The sequence below is a fragment of the Lithobates pipiens genome, unplaced genomic scaffold (genome assembly GCF_037356315.1).
Source record: "Lithobates pipiens isolate NorthernLeopardFrog02 unplaced genomic scaffold, aLitPip1_a1.2 Scaffold_19, whole genome shotgun sequence".
NCBI classification, from domain to species: domain Eukaryota; kingdom Metazoa; phylum Chordata; class Amphibia; order Anura; family Ranidae; genus Lithobates; species Lithobates pipiens.
In genome coordinates this window covers 176437137-176460410 of record NW_027507764.1, presented here as the reverse complement: position 1 = coordinate 176460410, position 23274 = coordinate 176437137, and the positions used below count along the sequence as shown (strand labels likewise).

At 45.1% G+C, this 23274-nt stretch overlaps 1 protein-coding gene across 1 annotated transcript in view; it reads right to left on the bottom strand.

Annotated features, from left to right (window-relative positions):
- The window catches only part of LOC143996451 (collagen alpha-6(VI) chain-like), a 357097-nt gene extending 352933 nt beyond the window's left edge, over positions 1-4164 (bottom strand). The window contains exon 1 of the mRNA XM_077491501.1: positions 4084-4164. The gene's annotated coding sequence lies outside the window, so the exon portion shown is untranslated. The remainder of the gene's footprint in view (positions 1-4083) is intronic.
- Positions 4165-23274: the final 19110 nt, after the last annotated feature.

Below are 23274 nucleotides of genomic sequence, written 5' to 3'. Positions count from 1 at the left end.
CCTTACTAGTCCTTATAAGGACCTTTGTGGAACAAGTAGGTTGTGAATGATTAGCAGACTGTACCTCAGTCCCTATACTGATAAAGGACTACTGCAGCAGTAGGGCAGCAGTCAGCAGTAGTGCACCTCAACCCTATGTATTGTGGACCTATACCAGTCCTTAAGGAATAGCAGACTGTACCTCACTCAACCCTATGTACTGTAGTACCCTATACCTTACCAGTCCTTATAAGGACCTTTGTGGAACAAGTAGGTTGTGAATGATTAGCAGACTGTACTTCAGTCCCTATACTGATAAAGGACTACTGCAGCAGTAGGGCAGCAGTCAGCAGTAGTGCACCTCAACTCTATGTATTGTGGACCTATACCAGTCCTTAAGGAATAGCAGACTGTACCTCACTCAACCAAGTCTGGTGCGTCCTTTACAGTAATTGAACGCACCTTCTGCAACTTCCCACTTTGGCTCAAGCCTGTTGCTCCTGCCCTACCCCTACCACCCCTGCGGAAGGGCCTGCCTCTTCCTCTGCCTGTCATTTTTTAAATGACCCTGTGACAAAACTCTCAGTCCCTATACTGATAAAGGACTACTGCAGCAGAAGGGCAGCAGTCAAGTATAATATTCTTTCTCTATTTGGAAGAAAGAATATTATACGTGTACAAGCCTATTACCATACCAGTCCTGAAAAGATCCATTGTGGACCTAATAGTAACAGCTACTGATTAAACTGACTGTCCCTCACTGCCTCACACACAGCTTCCTGCCTGTCCCTATTTAAACTGACAAAACAGAGGCTGCTGGAACAATAACTTGAATAGTACTTTTGTGGACCCAATAGTAACAGCTAATGATTAAACTGACTGTCCCTGCAGCACACAGCGTCCTGTCCCTCTCTCTACACTGACAAAAGACAGGCTGCTGCAAAAATCAGTAGCACAGCAGTGCCTCAAACCTATATCCTGAACTACGCCTAACACCTATACCAGTCCTGAAAAGAACTTTTGTGGACCAAATAGCTAGCGATTTGGGTCACTGCAGTCTCTCCCTGCTCCACACAGCAACCTCTCCCTATAGTGACAGAAGAAAGAATGTAAAATGGCTGCCGGATCGGGTCTATTTATAAGTTAGGGGGAATGTCCAAGTGTCCATGCGCTGTAATGTCTCAATTGGCTGTCCTGTACCCCATGATGGATGTGTCATCATAGGTCAAAGTTCTTTTACACAGTAAACACGTAAGTCCGCCGGTCGAACGGCGGCAATAGTCCGCCGATCAGGCAGACAGCGAACAGCCGAAATTCGCCGCAAAACGACCGCCGGGTGAACTGTTCGGCCAGATTAGGACGATCTGCCTAGCAACAGGCATTTTAGGTAAGTGAAAAAAAAAATGTTTTCAATTTTTTTTTTACACTTTCAGGAGCATTTTTATGCTATTTCTTTTTTTAGGGTGGCCCTCCACTTTAAGGGGAGAACTCCTATCTTTGTTTTCAAAACATTCATTAGACATACCCCTCAAGGGTGGGAATATGGCTAAGTATGGCAGTATGTTCAATATGAAGCCAAGCTCTATAGGATGGGGACGTGACTTTAAACTAGCAGGAGGAAGGTTCAAGAGTAAGATCGAAAAGTATTATTTTACTGAATGAAAAATTGATGCTTAAAACTGTTTTCCAGTAGAGGTAGTGAGTCAATCAGCATCAAGCAAATTTAATCATACTAGGAATAAACATCGGTCTATAGTCTAGATTCTTTGGACTACTCAGTCTTTTTCTGTCCTCCATGTATTTCAAATGAGTCATCTCAATATAAATTTTATGCCCTTTTTTACTAGAAGTACTAATTTAATAAGAAAACACTGCCTGGAAAAGGAAAGCAAATTTTAGCTTCCCCAATGCTTTTGGAGATTACACATATTTTTATTTAACGTTTGAAAGTGGTGAGTGCATTTAAATAAGCAACATTATCATTTCAAATCAGCTTTACTTTTATATAAAAGAAGACATGCATTACCATAGACAAGTTCATTAAATCCACAGGGATCTCAAACAGGCAGCCCTCCAGCTGTTGTAAAACTACAAGTCCCATGAAGCTTTGCTAGGCTGACAGTTAGAAGCATGACTCTCACAGGCAGAGGCATGATGGGACTTTTAGTTTCGCAACAGCTGGAGGGCCACCAGTTTGAGACCCCTAACCTAGACAAATGGATACTTACAAGCGGATAAAAACAGCAAGCATAAAACTGATATGCTTCAGCTGAATGCAGTGTAACCCATCCTAGGACCAAAATGATTGGATGGCCGATGCGTTTCAGGGGACAAGCCCCCTTCCTCAGAGCTAAACTATTTTAATTTAGCTCTGAGGAAGGGGGCTTGTTCACCAAAATGCATCAGCGATCCAATCGTTTTGGATCTTGAACAGGTTACACTATGTTCAGTTGAAGCACATCAGTTTTATCCGCTTGTGAGTTTCTATATGTCTTGGTGGATTTAATAAACTTTTTCTATGGTAATGCACTTTTCTATGGTAATGTTTGCGCCTGCGTGTTTTTTGAATTTTATTGAAGATTTCCCAGTCTGAGGAGGGCTGACCCCAAAAAGGCAATGCGCATTCAAGCATTTTGAAAGAAATTGGATTTAGCACTGGAGTAATTTTGAAGAATGAAGTTTACTTTTATATATTGTGACAGATAGCCCCAACTGGTAAAAGGAATGGTCCATGATGGAGTGTATGTGCCATCCAGAATCTTATGTTTTTTTCAGATGGTGGATTGGTTCGCTACAGTCTGGCTATGGTGCATTGAGAGACCCAATTGAGAACATGTATTGATGATAGATTAGAGAGAAAGGAGTTGATTTAGTAAAGGCAAATAGACTGTTCATTTTTTAACGGAAGCTTCACTTTGCAAAGACATTTTCCCAGAGCTTGGTGAATGTAGTGGAATTTCACTTTTGCAAAGAAAATACAATCACATTCAAGTAAAATTGAAAAAAAAAAAACCCCTGCAATTTTTCTTGCACATGATTGTATGATGTAAGTCATAGAGTTCCATCTCTTTCACTAAACTCTGGGGAAAATTCCCTGGCAAAGCACAACTTCTCTTGCAAAGTTAACAACGAATGTGCCTTTAGCAAATTAACCTCAGGGATTAAGACTGTGGCAGAAACTGGCTGAGAGTGGGAAATGATCAAACCCTGCAGTGAACAGCTGGGAGGTAAAAATATATTATTATTTACTAGGTAAAAAAATATGTTACTGTTTAAAGAAGCAGCAAGGGTCTACCCACACAGAAGTTTTGACAACCCCTGCAGGTAGACCCTTGCTGCTTCTTTTTTCCTATGGAGAAATTAAAGCAGACAAGAAGCCCCTAAAATGCACTTGTTATGACTGGACTGCTTTTCTGCAAGCTCTATGCTTGAAGTTGACACAATATATAGTAATCATACAGTATATATATATATATATAAAATATATAAAGTATGCAAAAAATGAGTATAAAACATAAGTTCTATATAGCCTTTTGTGCATGAAAGTTAAATAGAAATATTGGTTAATACATGTTAAAAAAAAGTATTTAAATATAAATTATAGTGCAAAAAATAGAAATGATATGAGTAAATACATCTAGGATAATAGTCTCTATTTCTTTTAATATTACTATAATATTTGTTTTTATTTAAAAAATAATGTTCTCATTTTGCACTTTAAAAGAAAGACAACCACATTGTGCTATGATCATGATGATATCATTATTATTAATAACGTATCATTCTGTGCAATGAAAAATATTGACATTCAGCGTACAAGACATGTTTTTTGTAACATAAGCATCTAGTACAGGTATTTGAAAAACAAAATATAGAAACTTTGTGAAAATACTATTACATCAAAGTGCTGGCAGCATTTTAACAAGAATACATAATCACTTATTCTCATGCAGAAATCTGAAGAAAAATGTATAATTTTGCTGTCTAAGATGCATTACTTTTTCCTGTTTACAGCTATAAACATATTGCTGTGCCCATCTTTAAACAAATATGTACAACAAAACAATGCTAAACTAAATCAAGTTGGATAAGTGTTTCACTTACTATGTGCAAGAAGATATTCTCATTCAATCAAAATCAGAAGTTTCTGAGTGTTCCCTGCAAGTGTTACAGCACATGATGAAGTGTTTTATATAAGTGGAAGTCAATCCCTCCCTCCGTACAGTAAATTTGCAGTGAAACTCCCACTAGACATGTATTTTGAAAGATGCAATTCTCTGGAATTTCGAAGTAGAATTTCAATATATTGTGTGTATATGTGGTGTTCTTTGTGGTAAAATATATTATTTACCCTATTTGTGTATATTAGAACTAATTACTCTAATTAATCTATGTACCACCATTAGGGATGAGCCGCACACCCCCACCTTTCGGTTCGCACCAGAACATGCGAACAGACAAAAAATTAGTGCGAACATGCGAACAACGTTAAAGTTGGGACACAAATGTGAAAAAAACCATTTTGTGCTAATTTTAAAGGCTTATTTGCGAGTTATTGCAATAAAACGTGTATGGGGACCTGGGTACTGCCCCAGAAGTCATGTATCAATGCAACAAAAAGTTTTAAAAATGTTATTTTAGGAGCAGTTATTTTAATAATGTAAAATAAAACAATAAAAATGTAATATTCTTTTAAATATCGTGCCTGGGGTGTCTCCTTAGTCTGCCTGGAGAGTAGCACATTTTTCCCATGTCCATAACTAAGGATGAGCTTCGTGTTCGAGTCGAACATATGTTCGACTCGAACATTGGCTGTTCGCACGTTCGGCGAATACCGAACGTTATGGGCCGTGACCGCCACATCGCAGTGCATTGCTGGCTCATGATTGGCCAAGCATGCACTGTGACCCCCGCATGCTTGGCCAATCACAGCGCTGGCAGCGAGGAGAGCTGTGTAGTACACGCCCCACACTATATAAGGCTGCCAGCGCGGTGGCCTTGTGTAGTGTGTTGGCGTCTGTAGGAGTTAGTGGATGTTCTCTGTGTACCTTCAACACAGTATAAACCATTCATTATCGGACGATTTTGCTTTCTTGCTGTTCTGTAATTGAGCTGTTAGCAATCTGCAGGAGTTTGTGGGTGTTGTCTGCGTGCCCTGACCGCAGTATACACCATAATATCCACCTATATAGCTAGCTATATTGCTCTTCTGTAATAGAGCTTGCAGTCAGTTGTAGGAAATTGTGCGTGTTGTCTGCGTGCCCTGACCGCACTATACACCATTATATCCACCTATATAGCTAGCTATATTGCTCTTCTGTAATAGAGCTTGCAGTCAGTTGTAGGAGATTGTGCGAGTTGTCTGCGTGCCCTGACCGCAGTATACACCATTATATCCACCTAGATAGCTAGCTATATTGCTCTTCTGTAACAGAGCTTGCAGTCAGTTGTAGGAGATTGTGTGTGTTGTCTGCGTGCCCTGACCGCATTATACACCATTATATCCACCTATATAGCTCTTCTCTAATTGAGCCATCTGCCATCTGCAGGAGTTAGTGGGTGTTGTGTGCCTCCAGCACAATATACACAACCCAATTGCTGGTTTTTCCATCTCCCTTCAGGCCATTACCATGTCTGGAAGGCCAACAAGGAGAGGCAGACAGGCGCGAGCTGATAAAAGAGGGCAAGCAGGCTCTGTGTCTAGAGACAACAGTGCTGGTCGTGGACGCGGTGCATCATCATCATCAGCACGTGGCCATGGGACACTCTTGTCCTTCTTTTCGGCAGCTGGACGTGTTGAGCCGCATCATGCCGAATACTTGGTAGAGTGGATGACCAAGCCCTCTTCATCCTCCTCATCCTCTCTCACCCAGGCTCAGGGTACTAGCAAAGCAGCTGCCAATGCATTGTCTTCCCTCGTCTCAATGTCATCATCAGTGACTCCTTCCCTAGACCCACCAGGTCCTCCTGATGAGTCCCCTGAACTCTTTGAGCACAGTGTTGGGTACATGCTCCAGGAGGATGCCCAGTGTTTTGTAGGCTCTGATGATGATACTCAGCTAGAGGAAGGCAGTAGTGTGAGCGCAGAGAGAGGGGATGCTCAAGAAGGACAGCAATTTGGCAGTCATGTTCCACAAGCTGCAGCATACTGCCAGGTTTGCTCCAGTGATGAAGAGGGAGGGGATGATGAGGGCACTGACTCCACCTGGGTGCCTGGTAGGAGAGAGGAGGAGGAGGAGGCACATGTCCAACGAGGCAGGATGCCCTCCGGGAGCCAGCTTAGGGGCAGCACACCGACTGAAACACACCGCAGAGCTCCGCCTGTGCAGGGCGCTGCCTCTGCGCATTATTCTAAAAGTTCTTTGGTGTGGGCCTTTTTTGAGACGAGTGCATCAGATCGCACCGCTGCTATTTGCAACATATGTCTCAAGCGTATCTCGCGTGGCCAAAACATCAGCCGCTTGGGCACCACATGCTTGACCAGACATATGTTGACCTGCCATGCAGCTCGTTGGCAAGCGTACCTCAAAGACCCACACCAAAGAACAAAGCGGACCTCTCCTTGCTCCTCATCAGCTGGGATCTCCAACCCCACTAGACCTTCAGTCCTCTCTGAAACCTGCTCTAAAAGGAATGAAGGTGTAGAAGGTGTAGCCAAGTGCTTCCAGGCACTCTGCTAGCAGTACACCCACGTCCGATTATAGCAGGCAAATTTCCCTGCCCCAGCTGCTGGACCGTCAAAAGAAGTTTACTCCCAGCCAACCACATGCCCAGCGGTTGAATGCTAGCTTGGCTAAATTGCTAGCACTTCAACTGCTGCCTTTTCAGTTGGTAGACTCGGCCCCCTTCCGTTAGTTTGTACAATGTGCGGTTCCTCAGTGGCAGGTCCCCAAACGCCACTTTTTCTCACGGAAGGCGATTCCGGCTCTTTACCGGCATGTGGAACGCAATGTCCTTGCCTCACTGGACAGCGGTAAGGTGCATATTACTGCTGACTCATGGTCCAGCAGGCATGGACAGGGACGTTACCTGTCTTTCACGGCCCATTGGGTCACTCTTCTGGCAGCTGGGAAGGATGCAGGACAAGGTGCAGTAGTGTTGGAGGTTGTTCAGCCACGACAACTCCAAAATGCTACTACTGGTTGTGACACCCCTCTCTCCTCCACCCCCTCCTCTTCTTCTTCCTCCATGGCCTCTTCCGGTGCTCTGTCCTCTGAACCAGCGGTGCTCCGTAGGCATTCAAGGGGCTACGCAAGTACGCAGGCAAAACGATGCCATGCCGTGCTTGCGCTTGTTTGTTTGGGGGACAGGAGCCACACTGGGGCAGATATTTTGTCAGCTCTGCATGGGCAGGCCGAGAGGTGGTTTACGCCATGCCAGCTTAAGCCAGGAATGGCGGTTTGCGACAATGGCACCAACCTCCTCTTCGCCCTCCGACAGGGACAACTGACCCATGTGCCCTGTGTGGCTCACGTCCTTAACCTGGTGGTGCAGCGGTTCTTGGGCAGGTACCCGGGCTTACAGGATGTCCTGAAGCAGGCCAGCGCTTCTCTTTTTAGCTGAGCTCATACCAGGGCACAATACTGCAGATAGACGCTGAAAAGCTGAAGAGATGGCCCGAGCTCAGGCAGCACACATCTCTACTCCACCATGTCCAGACCACGCCCTTGCTGCATAGCATTTCTAATTGTTTGTTAACACGTTCAATCAACTGCAGTTGGTACAATCAGCCCAATATCTTTTGAAACTATTACACAAAAATGTGCCTCTAAAATCTGCCCCCTATTACAGCTATTAAAAGTACTTTTAGATGAAGCCAATAAAATCACATACAAAATGGTGAAGTCAGTTGTTCACATCTAGGGACGAGCTTCAAGTTTGAGTCAAGCCCATGTTCGACTCGAACATCGTCTGTTCGGTCATTTCGCGTCACAGCCCATAATTCACTGAGGCATCACAGTGCATTGCTGGCTGCTGATTGGCCAAGCATGCACTATGACCTGCTCATCAAATGCAGCTTTAGTGTGCCCATGAATGCAGCCTTACTTTGTCCATGAATGCAGCCTCACTGTGCCCACCATTGCAGCCCTACTGTGCTTGTGAATGCAGCCTCACTATGCTCACCATTGCAGCCTCACTGTGCCCGTGAATGCAGCCTCACTGTACCTGCCATTGCAGACTCACTGTGACCATGAATGCAGCTTCACTGTGCACACCATTGCGACCCTACTGTGCCCATAAATGCAGCCTCACTGTGCCTCACTGTGCCCACCGTTTCAGCCTTACTTTGCCCATGAATGCAGCTTCACTGTGCCCACCATTGCAGCCTCACTGTGCCTGTGAATGCATCCTCACTGTACCCACCATTGTAGACTCACTGTGCCAACCATTGCAGCCTCACTGTGACCAAAAATGCAGCCTCACTGTGCCCACCATTGCAGCCTCACTATGCCCATGAATGCAGCCTCCCTGTGCCCACCATTGCAGCCTCACTTTGCCTGTGAATGCAGCTTCACTGTGCCCACCATTGCACCCTCACTGTGCCCATCATTACAGCCTCACTGTGCCCATGAATGCAGTCTCACTGTGCCCACAATTTCACCCTCACTGCGCCCATGAATGCAGCATCACTATGCCAATTAATACAGACTCACCATCACCTGGTAACACATACAAACAGCGGGCATCTACTCCTGTGGATCATGGAGCTGGCTGGGTCTGTGTTCAGCGGCCGCTCTGTAACAAAGTCCCTGTGATAGGGGAAACACTGGTTCAATCTACTATTACACAAGCCAGTCGAGGGCGGGCAAGACCTTGTTACAGCGCGGCCGCTGAACACAGACCCAGCCAGCTCCGTGATACACAGGTGGAGGTGGAGAGAGGGAAATAGCAGAGCGCTTCAGCCGCAACTCAAAGTGGCCTGAGGGCAGGCGACCTACCGGGAATTTCCCGGTATCCCAGCAGGCCAGTCTGACATAATAGTAAATACAGTAATCATGTAATGTGACTGGAATAATTAAGGGTAACCAAGAAACAAAAAAACAATGAACACTAACCACTTGCTCAAATTAGATGAATAAACATTAAAATATAAATGTCTAATAGATAGGAACTCTACAATTGTTAAGAATTATTAATAAAAGCATTTATGTACCAATCTTATACCTTGAGGGACAAATTACTTTAACTCATAAATCCATTTGACCTCTAATTGGGACGCACCCCTTCTACTGGATCCTCCCCTCCAAGGTGGTAAGTATTTATCTATTGTGTGGCAGCACGCAGGTAAAGTCACCTGGTTGTATCCAGGATGGGAAATATGTGTGCCCTAGATTCAGGCTTTATGCAGACTTTTACAATTAGAGGGGAAGAGTTAATGAGCCCAGCTGAAGTAAGTGGGCTCATTAAGACATCTACAAAAAACCCCAGCATGCTTAGGGAGATGCTCCATCCTGGAACCAGTTTTGTGTTGTATAGACTGGGGAGTGTGATATCTGTTCTGTGCGGTGAGTTAATGCCTGTGTGGCAAACCTCTACAACAGAGACAGGGACTGGTGCAGCACAAGGCTGCACTCAGTTGTTAGACAGGGAATCTAAGTGTGTAGTTAGAGGTCAAGCTGACCAGGATTTATTTTCATGTTTTATTTTTGTTTGGCTGTTATATGTATCACTGCATGTAGCATAAATAAACCGCATCTTTTGTTTTTTGCACCTCCAACGCTGTCTGCTGTGCCTGATTTTGTGTTGTGAACCCATCCAGGGGGTCACACACACCCGCTGCCGAGCTAACCCCTCACAGTTGGTGGAGAATTTTGGCAGTTTTTTTTCAATTTTTTTAAAGGCCAGCATGGAGGAGATACTGAGACAGCTGGCTCTAGCAAATGCAAATCAGCAGCAAACAAATGCGGCTTTACAAAAGAGCCTTGCAGCCCAGCAGAAAGCTCACCTGCAGAGTCTGGAAGCTCAGCAACAAGCACAGCAGCAATCTGAAGCCCGCTTTATAGACCTGTTGCAGAAGCAAGAGCAGAGTTTTCAACAGAAAATAGAGACATTAATACAGCAACGTCCGCAGACCAATGAAGCAAGTGGTTACAATAATACCGTATCCTTTGGTGTGAGCCGTTTATTGACAAAAATGACTGGAGAGGATGATCCGGAGGTGTTTTTGACCACATTTGAAAGGACTGCTGAAAGGGAAAAGTGGCCTAAGGAGCAATGGGCTGGACTGGTGGCCCCTCTGTTAACTGGGGAATCGCAGAAAGCTTATTATGACCTAGAGCCTGACCAAGCAAAAGACTATGTGGTGCTAAAAACAGAAATATTGGCACGGCTGGGTGTCACCCTGGCCGTCCGGGCTCAGCGTGTGCATAATTGGACTTTTCAGGTTGGAAAACCCCCCAGGTCTCAAATGTATGATCTCATTCACCTGAGCAGGAAGTGGCTGCAGCCAGAGACTTTGACCGCACCAAACATTGTGGAATGTGTTGTTATGGATCGTTTCCTGAGAGCTCTTCCTACTGCCATCCAAAAATGGGTAAGCCATGGAGACCCAGAAAATGCAGATAAACTTGTGGATCTGGTTGAGAGGTACTTGGCAACAGAGAACCTGACCACCTCTTCCAGGGACTCACGGACTTTCCACCCTAAGACCAGATCATCCCCAGTGGCGGGTAAGATGACTCCAAGGGGTGAGGGTGGAGAGAGTTAGAGGGTGGGAGTTCTACCTAAGGTCTGGCGGGAGCAGCCCAGCAAGCCCATGCTGCAAGAGACAGCGAAAAAGATTATTTGCTGCCGCTGCCGGCAAGAGGGACATATTGCAGCCAATTGCCCCGTTGTGGATGAGCCTATGCAATGTGACTTTATAAGGGAGAGACGTCAGTCGCTGTTTGTGACAGTTGCATGCACTGCCATTCGGGGACCTGAGAAACATTTATGTAAAATGTGTATTAATGGTAGAAATGTTGATGTGTTGCTGGATTCAGGTAGCCTGGTAACATTGATAAAAGCTGAATTAGTTACTACAGAGGTCTCTGGGAGGAACAGGGTGGCTGTTATTTGTGTGCATGGGGACACCCGAGAGTATCCTGTAACTTCAGTGTTTTTGAGACCCCCAAAGGTAACCTCTCTCATCAGGTGGGGTTAGTGTCTCACTTACCACATGATGCTATTGTGGGAAGGGATTTTCCAAAATTCTGGGAACTCTGGGATTGTCCTGAGCCCCCCACTGGTGCCCCTATAAACCAGGAAGATGACCAGAATTCCTCTGGGAGTGGTGAGGACTCTCCTGAATTTCCCTTGTCGGTATTGGCGGGGGAAACTCGAGAAACTGGGGAGGAGCCAACATCCTCAGATGAAAACATGCCGTCTGTGGAGTTTTCGGATCTTGAGGTTCACAGGGAAAATTTTGCCACAGAACAGTTAAAAGACCCCACCCTAATAAAGGCACGGGAAAATGTGGTGAAAATAGATGGCGAGTTAGTGAACCCAGATAAGACTTGACCTTATCCTTACTTCACTATGGAAAGGGACCTGCTGTATCGAGTGGCTCAAAGGGCAGAAGAAACCATTGAGCAACTTGTAGTGCCCAAACCTTACAGGAAGTTAGTGTTAGAATTGGCTCATGGGCACATTCTGGGAGGTCATCTGGGGACAGCGAAAACCAGAGAGAGGGTATTTCAGAGATTCTATTGGCCTGGGGTCATGAAGGAAATAGAAAATTATTGTTCCTCCTGCCCTGTGTGTCAGAAGTCGGCACCTGTGCCACATTTCCGTAACCCGCTGGTACCTCTTCCTATCATTGAGGTCCCCTTTGAAAGGATCGCAATGGATTTGGTAGGTCCGATAATGAAGTCCGCCAGGGGGCATCAGTACATTTTGGTTATATTGGACTATGCCACCCGTTATCCGGAAGCAATTCCTCTCCGAAATACCTTGGCCAAAACCATAGCCAAAGAGCTATCTCTTGTTTTTAGCCACGTGGGTATTTGTAAGGAACTGCTCACGGACCAAGGTACACCCTTTATGTCCCGGGTTATGAAAGAATTATGCAAGTTGTACAAAGTGACGCAATTGCGTACATCTGTGTATCACCCCCAAACAGATGGGTTGGTTGAAAGATTCAACAAAACCCTTAAACAAATGTTAAAGAAGGTGGTGGATAGAGATGGAAAGAATTGGGACTGTCTAATACCCTATCTAATGTTTGCCATTAGGGAGGTACCCCAATCCTCTACGGGTTTCTCACCCTTCGAGTTGCTCTATGGGAGACACCCAAGAGGGCTGCTGGATATCGCCAAGGAAACTTGGAAAATGAGAGTTCTCCTCACAGGAGTGTGATTGAGCATGTCGCCCTGATGCAAGATAGAATTGCACAGGTAATGCCAATTGTAAAGGAACATTTAACCCAAGCGCAGTTAGCACAGCAGAGAGTGTACAACCATGGGGCCAAGACCCGTACTTTTTCCCCGGGGGATAGGGTCTTGGTGCTAGTCCCTATGGTTGAAAGCAAATTTCTGGCCAAATGGCAAGGTCCATATGAAGTAATTGAAAAAATTAGTGAGGTGAACTACAGGGTTAGACAGCCAGGAAGGCGAAAGCCGGAGCAGATCTATCACGTCAATCTGCTGAAAGCCTGGAGGGACAGGGAATCCCTAGTCGCAGAGACTTTGTCACAAGTACAGCCTGATTGCTTAGTTCCTGAGGTTGGAATAGCAGACACCTTATCGAAACCCCAACAACAGGAGGTTAAAGAGTTTGTACTTCGTAACAAAGAGATTTTCTCTGAGCTTCCGGGACAAACTTCTGGCGTAGAGCATGACATTATCACCCCGCCAGGAGACAGGGTAAAACTAAAACCTTATAGAATACCAGAGGCCCGACGGGAGGCAATACGTGGGGAGGTTCAAAGGATGTTGGAATTGGGTGTGATAGAGGAGTCCCAGAGTGACTGGTCCAGTCCTATCGTACTAGTGCCCAAACCTGATGGGAGCTGGCGGTTTTGTAACGATTTTCGACAATTAAATAAAGTTACAAAATTTGACACCTACCCCATGCCGCGTATAGATGAGTTGATTGACCGGCTGGGAACAGCCCGATATATGACAACTCTTGATCTCACCAAAGGGTATTGGCAAATTCCCCTGGCCGAGTCGGCCAAGGAGAAAACTGCGTTTGTAACCCCAGATGGGGCATTCCAATATAAGAGAATGCCGTTTGGGTTACAGAATGCACCGGCAACATTCCAGCGGAAAATGGATACGATTCTGAGGCCCCATCAGAAATATGCTGCAGCTTACCTGGATAATGTGATTATCCATAGCACAGACTGGATCTCACATTTGCCGAAAGTACAAGCAGTCCTAGACTCTATCCGGGAAGCTGGGTTTACGGCCAATCCAAAGAAGTGTACCATTGGACAGGAGGAGGCCAAATATCTTGGGTACACTATTGGGAGGGGGGTGATAAAACCCCAAGTCAATAAAGTCGAGGCCATACAGAGTTGGCCACGTCCCAACAGCAATAAACAGGTACGAGCCTTTCTGGGAATCGCTGGCTATTATCGACGATTCATTCCCCATTTTGCTTCTCAGGCTGTGCCCCTCACCAACCTGACAAAAGGGAAAAAGTCTGTCATGGTTAAATGGTCCCCAGAGGCTGAAGAAGCATTTCAGTCCTTAAAAACAGCCTTATGTAGCCAGCCAGTGTTGTACTCACCAGACTTCTCTAAGGACTTTGTTGTACAAACTGATGCATCAGACGTTGGAGCAGTGTTATCCCAGGTCTGGAACGGGGAAGAGCACCCAGTCATCTACCTCAGCAGGAAGTTGAAGTCCCATGAGGTAAATTACGCCACGATTGAGAAGGAATGTTTAGCAGTGAAGTGGGCTCTGGATTCCCTTCGGTACTATCTGCTAGGTAGGCACTTTGACCTGGTGACTGATCACGCTCCTTTAAAGTGGATGGCTCAGAACAAGGAGACCAATAGAAGGGTAAATAGGTGGTTCCTGGCTCTACAAGAATTTAACTTTACAGATAAGCATCACCCTGGTGTTAAAATGGGGAATGTGGATGGATACATGCGTGTCTGACTGCTTGTGTTACAACCCCAAGGTTGAAACAAGAGGGGGGGGTATGGGGCAGCACGCAGGTAAAGTCACCTGGTTGTATCCAGGATGGGAAATATGTGTGCCCTAGATTCAGGCTTTATGCAGACTTTTACAATTAGAGGGGAAGAGTTAATGAGCCCAGCTGAAGTAAGTGGGCTCATTAAGACCTCTACAAAAAACCCCAGCATGCTTAGGGAGATACTCCATCCTGGAACTAGTTTTGTGTTGTATAGACTGGGGAGTGTGATATCTGTTCTGTGCGGTGAGTTAACGCCTGTGTGGCAAACCTCTACAACAGAGACAGGGACTGGTGCAGCACAAGGCTGCACTCAGTTGTTAGACAGGGAATCTAAGTGTGTAGTTAGAGGTCAAGCTGACCAGGATTTATTTTCATGTTTTATTTTTGTTTGGCTGTTATATGTATCACTGCATGTAGCATAAATAAACCGCATCTTTTGTTTTTTGCACCTCCAACGCTGTCTGCTGTGCCTGATTTTGTGTTGTGAACCCATCCAGGGGGTCACACACACCCGCTGCCGAGCTAACCCCTCACAACTGCCACAAAGGAGGTTCCCAAAGGATCCTTATTATTATTATTATTATTCATGATTTATATAGCGCCAACAGTTTACGCAATGCTTTACAATGTATAGGGGGGAATTATTATGTATATTATTATTTATTTATAATTTATTTATTAAATAAATATAATATATTTATTTATTTATAATTATTATTATAATTATTATGTATATTATGTATAGGGGGGAATTATTATGGCACTGAGAGAAGTGTTTTGGCACTGTATGTTCTTTCTTATGCTTCCTGTCTTTATGTTTTTTGATGTTATTAATATGCTAATTTGTTTGTATTGAGAATGTTCTTATTGCTCTACCCACATACTGCTTCCCACATGGACAAATGATGAGATAAACCACATTCTTTGTTTTACATGTGAAGAAGTATTTGAAGTCCTGCCAGTTACAGTGGAAGAGAAAGGGCAACTCTTTTGTTTGCCATCTTTATTAATCTTACAGACTGCACACCTTTTACAAGGGTAATAGCCTACCAGGTTGTGAAAAAAAGACATTAGTTGGAGTGGATCCAATATATTAGGGACTAACCCTTTTTAATTGATAATTCTGCCCAGAAAAATAAAAGATAATAAAAGACCATTTAAAATCTTGATTTACATTGAACTTAGGCCGCGTACACACGGGCGGATTGTCTGCCCAACTAAGTTCGTCAGACAATCCGACAGACAGTCCGTCCAAATTTTGAATGAACGGACTTGACCACACACGATGAACAGACAGTCCGCTGAAAACTTGCGCAATGACGTGTACAGCACGTACGACGGGACTAGAAAAACGACGTCCAATACACTGCAATGCAACCTTCGGCCATGTAAATCCTTTCTGAGCATGCGCCATACTTAGTCCGTCCAACTTGCCTACACACGAGCGGACTGTCCGCTGAAACCAAGTTTGAACGGACAAAACCAAGTTTCAGCGGACAAAATTACGGAAATTCCGAAAGACAAAGTCCGTCAGACTGTCCGCTGAAAAAGTCCGCTGAAGCCCACACACGAGCGGATTGTCCGCCCGTGTGTACGCGGCCTTAGTCTTATTTAATAACAGAGAATCTCTATCAAGACTAAAAACCCGATCCATTTCATTATCTAAAGTAGCTGCATTGTAGGCTTTTTCTATAAAGCTATGCCTTAGATAAGGTGCCTGTATGTCATAATTGCTAACTGTTGTGCAACTACGCCTAAGTCTGAAAAATTGGCTCTGAGGCACTGATGCAAGTCAGGATCTATGAGGACAGCTATCCATTGGTATTTATGAATTCTGATCTGTTGTTTTGAAAAACATGTGCGTAATAAGCTTATTGTGCTCTACCCTGATGTCAAGATCCAAGAAAGGAATGTTTTCTTGATCTGCCTCATAGGAGAGAACAATACCATGATAATTGGAATTCAAGAACTTCATGTATTGATCCAGGGACTCACGACTCCCCTTCCAAAGGAGGAGGATGTCGTCTATATACCCCGCCCTTAGGGCCAACTCCAGGGGTGTGCCCTACATCCTCCTCCCATTTGGCCATAAAAAGATTGGCCAAACTGGGGGAAAATTTAGCCCATGTGGCCACACCCTTCTGTTGAATATAATTGAACCAAAAATAATTATGAGTGGTAGCAAAAGTGACCAGCTCCATGATGAAAATTGTTGAATAGGAAGTATGTCAGATTCCTTAGATAAAAAAGTGGTTTACTGCTTTAAAACCTGGATCATGGGCTATACACATATACAGTGATGAAACATCTGCCATTGCTAAAAGACCTTCACCATCCCATTCAATATTACTAGGAATTCTATAGTGTCTTTCATGTCTTTAAGGTACAAGGGCATCTTTTTAAAATCTTTGTAAACCCTTTACAACCACTTTTTACTACAAGCAAGCCTATAATTTGGCTTACCTGTAGATACACTGGATAGCTCCTAAACCTGCACGATTTAGGAGATATCCCTGTATTTGCATGTGCCAATGTCATTAGCAAATGCGCACTTAAGCAAACTGAAGCAATAGGATGTACGTGGCGTTGCTTCATTTAGACCAGGGGTCTCAAACTGGCGGCCCTCCAGCTGTTGGGAAACTACAAATACCATGAGGCATTGCAAGGCTGACAGTTACAAGCATGACTCTCACAGGCAGAGGCATGATGGGACTTGTAGTTTCGCAACAGCTGGAGGGCCGCCAGTTTGAGACCCCTGATTTAGACTGTGCAGTTACCAGCTGCTCCTGCACACATGCACGTGAGTGACGTCATTGTGGCTCTGACCAATCACAGCGCCGGAGCCACGATACCAGGAAGTATCCCCTGGGAATGATGTCGGCCTCTGGAGTGGTGAACGAGGACCAATGCGGGGGCTTCGATCTCAGGTATGTAATTCATAATGAGCTAGTATGCTCTGCATACTAGCTCATTATGCCTTTGTCTTGCAAGTTTATTTTTTACTTTCAAAGTTTTTATTGAGTTTACAACACATAGAAAACGTTACAGTACAAATATTACAAAGTTTGCGTGGAGACATAAGACACAGTCTTCAGCCTCGGAAATGTTTACTCAGAAAACGACATAGAACTAGGAGTCTAGTACTCTTAACCGTAACCTCCATTCCCCTTTACACACCTAATCTTCAGGCTTTACCTGTCTAACACCTACTGGCCTCACCAGCACCCCATCTGGGATCACACTGTGCAGGGTGAGAGCCTTCTGGTATCCCGTCTCCTGCAAAATGGGTGGAGGACAACAACTGTAATGTAGGAGGGGGACTCTAATGGGGGTGTGTCCTCCGCTCCAACTCCTCATCCCTCTAGATCTGACCAGCTAATGAAAGTGGGGTGTGTAAGGAATCCTGGAGGTTGAGGGAACGAATGGAAACTTGTACAGACAGACAGGGGATGGGGGCAGGGGAAGGTAGGTGAGGGGCGGGAGGGGGGGAAGCATGTCGGCGGGCTGGCGACGCCCACATTCAAGAGAGGTCCGGGGATCTATGGCTGGACTCCCGGAATCAGAGATATGCCCATGTATTGAGCCCAAGGTTGCCATGTAGCTTCGAACTGGGCTGTGGAGTCTAGTAATATGCCAGTAAGTTTCTCTTGCAGCATTATCCAAGAGATTTTTTTAATGGCAGCTGCCAAGGAGACTCTAGGGAGTTTCCACGCTTTGGCTATTGTCATTTTGGCTCCCAGGAATATAAATTGAATTAGTTTATGAGTGTGTTTTGGGGTCTTAGGGAGATTGGCATTGAGGAGAGCAATGACAGGGCTTCTCGGTAGAGTGAGGTTTGTGATTTTCCTTATTAAGGCCAGGATTTTTTTTCCAGAAAGGCCTTATTCTGGGGCATTCCTACCATATGTGGGCCATGGACCCTACCAGTTGGCAGCCTCGGAAGCATCTGGGGTCAGCTGCGGGGTACATTAAAGAAAGCCTCGAAGCGGTCAAGTACCATCTTGTAAGGACCTTTAAATTGGCCTCTATCAGTGAGACATTTCTGATGCCTTTAAAGGCTCTGGAGAAGGAGGCCTGCCATTGCTCCACGGACATGCCAATTGCTAGGTCATTCTCCCAAGCCGTCATATAAGTGGTTTTAGTCGGTCGGTGAGCAAGTGCCTTGTACACAATTGAGACCGCCCTTCTCTGCTCGGTAGCTTGTCCGCACCATAACTCGTATGGAGTGCATCCGGAGGAATCCTGCTTTTCCGCCCAGATCTTCAGTAAGAAATGACGGATCTGGTGGAATCTAAAGCGTTCTGAGGGCGGCATCTCGAGCTGGTTCACACAATATCCCAAGGTGATAGGGCCCTGAGCATTAAAAAAGTGCCCAATTCTATATAAACCCTTGTCGAGCCACCATTGAAAAACTTTGATATCCAGGCCTGGTGGGAATTCGGGGTTGTTGAACATGTGAGCCAATGGCTTTAGGGGTGAAATCAGGTGGGGGCATTTTTTCAACTTGTCCCATAGCTGTAGTGATTGTGATAGAATTGGGGAGAGAATAGGGGGGCGACACCTGAGGGTCGACCAGAGAAGAAAGTCAAGTGTATAGGCCGGGACGGACTGTCTTTCCAGGGAGACTCAGTCTGGCTTTTCATTTCTGCTGTATACAGTGGAAAGCTGTGTTATTCTCGCTGCTTGAAAGTACCAAAGTAGTCTAGGAAGTCCCAAGCCCCCCTGAGATCTGTGGTTGTACATGGTCCTCTGGGGGACCCTGTGGCCTCTCCCTCCCCATATGAATTTGTTTATCTTGGTTTGGAAAGACCGTAAATGATCTAGTTTAATATTAATGGGCAGGGCCCTGAAAAGGTAGAGCAATCTCGGGAGTAAAGTAATTTTAATAGAGTATATCCTTCCTAGCCACGACAGTTCTCCTTTCTCCCAGTGTCCCAGGTCGTCCTTGAGCTTTCGATACATAGGGGGGTAATTGGCCTCATATAACTGCTCTATCTTGGCAGTAAGGGTAATTCCCAAGTATTCTATGGAGGAATCGCTCCATTTAAACTTGAAAGTGCTCTGCATAGCTGATTTAGTTTCATGCCTGAGAGAGATATTCAAGGCATGGGATTTCGCATAATTCACTGCGAGTCCTGAGATGACTGAGAAATCTTGAAGAAGTTTACAGAGGTTAGGGAGGGAGGTGGTCTGGGAGGTCAGGAAGAGGAGTAAGTCATCAGCGAAGAGGCCGCATTTATGGGTTTGTTTTCCATCCGTGACACCTTGTATGTCTGGGTTTGAACGAATGGCAATTGCCAAGGTCTCAATTGCCATTGCAAAGATTAGGGGGGAGAGGGGGCAGCCCTGCCGGGTTCCCCTGGCTATTGTTAGTGGTTCGGAATGTTGCCCTTGTATGTGAATCATGGCTTTAGGGTTAGAGTACAAGGAGCCCAGGATCCCTTTAAAGCGGGGACCAAATCCCCATATATCTAGTAGGGTAAAAATATATCTCCAATCTATAGCGTCAAATACTTTGTGGAGGTCTAGGGATAGAAGCATCCCTTCCTGTGTGTGTTTGCCATTCCAGCCTGATTGGAGGAGGGAGACAATGTCGACTGCTCTTCTAATTTGGTCAGGACCCTGTCTGCCCGGGATGAATCCCACTTGATCTTTGTGAATGTAATTTTTAATAAAGGAAGAGAGGCGATTTGCTAGGATTTTGGTTAAGATTTTAAGATCGTTATTAATGAGAGAAATGGGCCTAAAATTTTCAACTTCTTTGTGGTTTTTGTTAGGTTTGGGAATCACTGTGATGTAGGCAGTATTGAGGTGTGGGTCTAAAGGGGACGCCTCTGTTTTGAAATTGAAGAATTTGGCCATGTGCGGGGCTAGTATATCCCCAAAGGTCTTATAGTATGGTGTGGACAGTCCGTCTGGTCCAGGGGCTGATCCAGTTTTCAAGTCTTTGATGACCGCCAGTACCTCCTCTGCCGAAAAGGAGTCTTCCATAATGTCCTTATGGGCTGGGGTTATAGTCGGCAACCTGAGACTTTGAAAAAAGCATGTCAGCAATGGAGCTTTCGCTGTGGAGTCTTGGCTATATAAATATGCGTAGAAATCATGAAATGCCCTCAAGATTTTAGTTGGGTTGGCAGTGGGGGGTTGGCCATTGAGTCTTAGCTTGGGGAAGGAGAACATTTTCGATTTTAGCGTGAGTTTACATGCTAGCATAGATCCTATCTTGTCTTTGTGGAGGTAGTATTTGGCTCCACTCCATTTAAGGTGCTTCTCTGTTGACGCGGTAAGCTTTAAGTTGAGTTCTAGTCTAGTTGCGTCTAATTGGTCAGCTGAGGCCTTCGTAGGGCGTTTTTTGTGAGCCGTTTTTAGGTCTGCAAATTTGGATTCCAGATTGCGGATATCCATGAGGCGTTCTTTTTTGAGATGGGATGAGAGCTTGATAATTTCCCCTCTAATGGTGACTTCATGGGCTGCCCAGAGAGTTTCAGGGGAGATGCCCTCTGTTGTGTTAGTGGAGAAGTAGTCTTTGAGAGAGTCGGCTATGCATTTGGCGTGAACAGGGTTACTGAGGATAGACTCATTTAGTCGCCAGTGCGCTCCACCTACGTTGGTGATAACGTTGCGGAGGGAAAGAAGGACCATCGAGTGGTCAGACCATGGTGAGTCTATAATTGACGCTTTAAGGGCCAGGGGGACTAGCGATGGGGGGACGAGGGTGTGGTCGATCCTGGCATATGACTGATGTGGAGAGGAGTAATGAGTATAGTCCCTACTCTTAAGGTTTAATTCCCTCCAGATATCGACTAGACTCTTAGCCCTTGTACACACGGTCGGACATTCTGCTAACCAAATCCGTTGGATTTTGTCCGACAGATTGTGTCCGAAACTGTTGCATACACACGGTTGGACCAAGTTGTCGGAAAATCCAATTGTTCAGAACGTGATGACGTTATTTCGTTACGACGGGACTACGTTCAGGCTAGTAGCCAATAACTTTGGTGTAGGAATTTGATCTGAGCATGCGTGGCACTTTGTCCAATCGGAATTCTCTACACATGATCGGAGTATGTCCGATCGGACCAGTTTGTCGGAAAATATTTCCAACAAGTTGGAAAATTGGGTCCGATGGATATTCCGACGGAATCAGTCCGATGGATACCACACACAGTCGGATTATCCGACAACACGGTCCGATAGGACACATTCCGACGGATTCTCCTACCGTGTGTACAAGGGCTTAGAGTGGTGAAATTTTGCTATTCTACTGCTCATTTTGGTGGGTCTTGTCACTTGATCTCTAGGGGGTTTATTCTTGTCGAGCCCCTGGTCGAATGCAACATTAGAGTCCCCACCCATGATAATTTTGCCTTCTAATAGCGGTCCCAGTGTCGAGTAGAGAGTCTGAAAGAATTTGGCTTGTCCCTTGTTGGGAGCATAATATGATACTATGGAATAGAGTATTCCTTCAAACGTCCCCTTGACGAGTATGAACCTGCCCTCAGGGTCCCTGTATTCTGATATGTGTGTGAAGTTACAGTTTTTGGAAAAGAGGATCGCTACCCCCTTAGTTTTATTAGGGGCATTTGCCAGAAAGAACGTGGGATAGGAAGAGTGGATAAATTTGGGTCTATATCGAATAGGGAAGTGCGTTTCCTGTAACGGGACCACATACATTTTTAGGGCTCGGTAGCGTTCTAAAGCTATTCTCCTCTTCCTGGAAGAATTCAATCCTTGGACATTGTGTGAAACCAGCCTAAGGTCCCTGTTATTGGGGGATGTGTTAGCCATTAGGGCAGAGAGGAGGTGTGCTCACCTGCATACTGCCACCTGCCCTTTGAATGTAGACACTCTGGTCCGCTGAAACAAATCTGATCTGTTGGTCGCGGAGATCCTCGGTTCTAGTGGCGGCACTCGTCCGCGGACACGCTTGGGGATTGAAGAGGGAAGAACATGAGGGAGGGGAGGCAAAAGAGACACAAAACCATGAGACACGTTTTCTGCGAAGACTGACGGTAGGCAGGCGTGAGCCGTCCCACCGCCCACCGTCTTGAATAGTTTGGGCGTCCCTAAGGGTCGCCCAAAGGCCCATGTCGTAGAGACAGAAACTACCTCTAGAAGAAGGTGAGAGTGCATAGGGACCACCCCAGACCCTAACAGAAAAATATAGAACCAATACAAAATTTTTAAACATAACACCATTTTGTTCAAAGTAACTATTGCCTGGAAGCTGTTGGACCCCAACTATTTCTAGTGCGTTACTTCCGTATGAGAAGCCAGTCCCTCCAGACCCAGCTGGGGCTATACCCGGGGACCTGTATCCTGAGTCCTTGGTATAAGAAAAAAAAGGGGGGGGAACCCCCCGACCCGCAGGCCAGATGCCACTAGGCTTGTGCAATTCGTTTCGTAACGAATTAAAATTCGGCCGAATTTTGCATCTTTCGGACATTCGGATGCATCCGAATGTCCGAATAAAAAAAATAACAAATTACAACGAATACGAAAGAAATATAACAAATGAATTCGACATGATTCGAAATTATTTCAACTGCATTGGACATTATTTCAACCACATTCGAAAATATTTTGTGACCCGAATTTAGGGCCATGTATCTCGGGGTCACTTGGTGCTAGACACTTCAAATTTGGATATGTTGTAGTGCTAGTATTATTGTGTTTGCATACCAAATTTGGGGTTTCTAGCTATAAGTGACCCCGAGATATGTGGCCCCAAAATAGGGTCGCAAAATGTTATTAGTTATTAGAGCAGAGAATGACATTTTGCGACCCGATTTTGGGGCCCCATATCTCGGGGTCTATTATAGGTAGAAACCCCAAATTTGGTATGCAAACACAATAGTACTAACACTACAACATATCCAATTTTGGTTTCAAGCACCAAGTGACCCCGAGATACATGGCCCTAAAGTCGGGTCACAAAATATTTTCGAATGTGGTTGAAATAATGTCGAATCATGTTGAAATCATTTCGAATCCGGTAGAAATATTTTCGAATTTGGTTGAAATATGTTCGAATGTGGCCGATTTTTCGAATTCGGTAGAAAACTAAACTAAATCCGAAAACGAATTTAAGGAAGTTAACGAATATAACTAAACGAAATTAATGAATTAACGAATTAAAACGAAACGAAACTAAACAAATTTTTTCCTTTT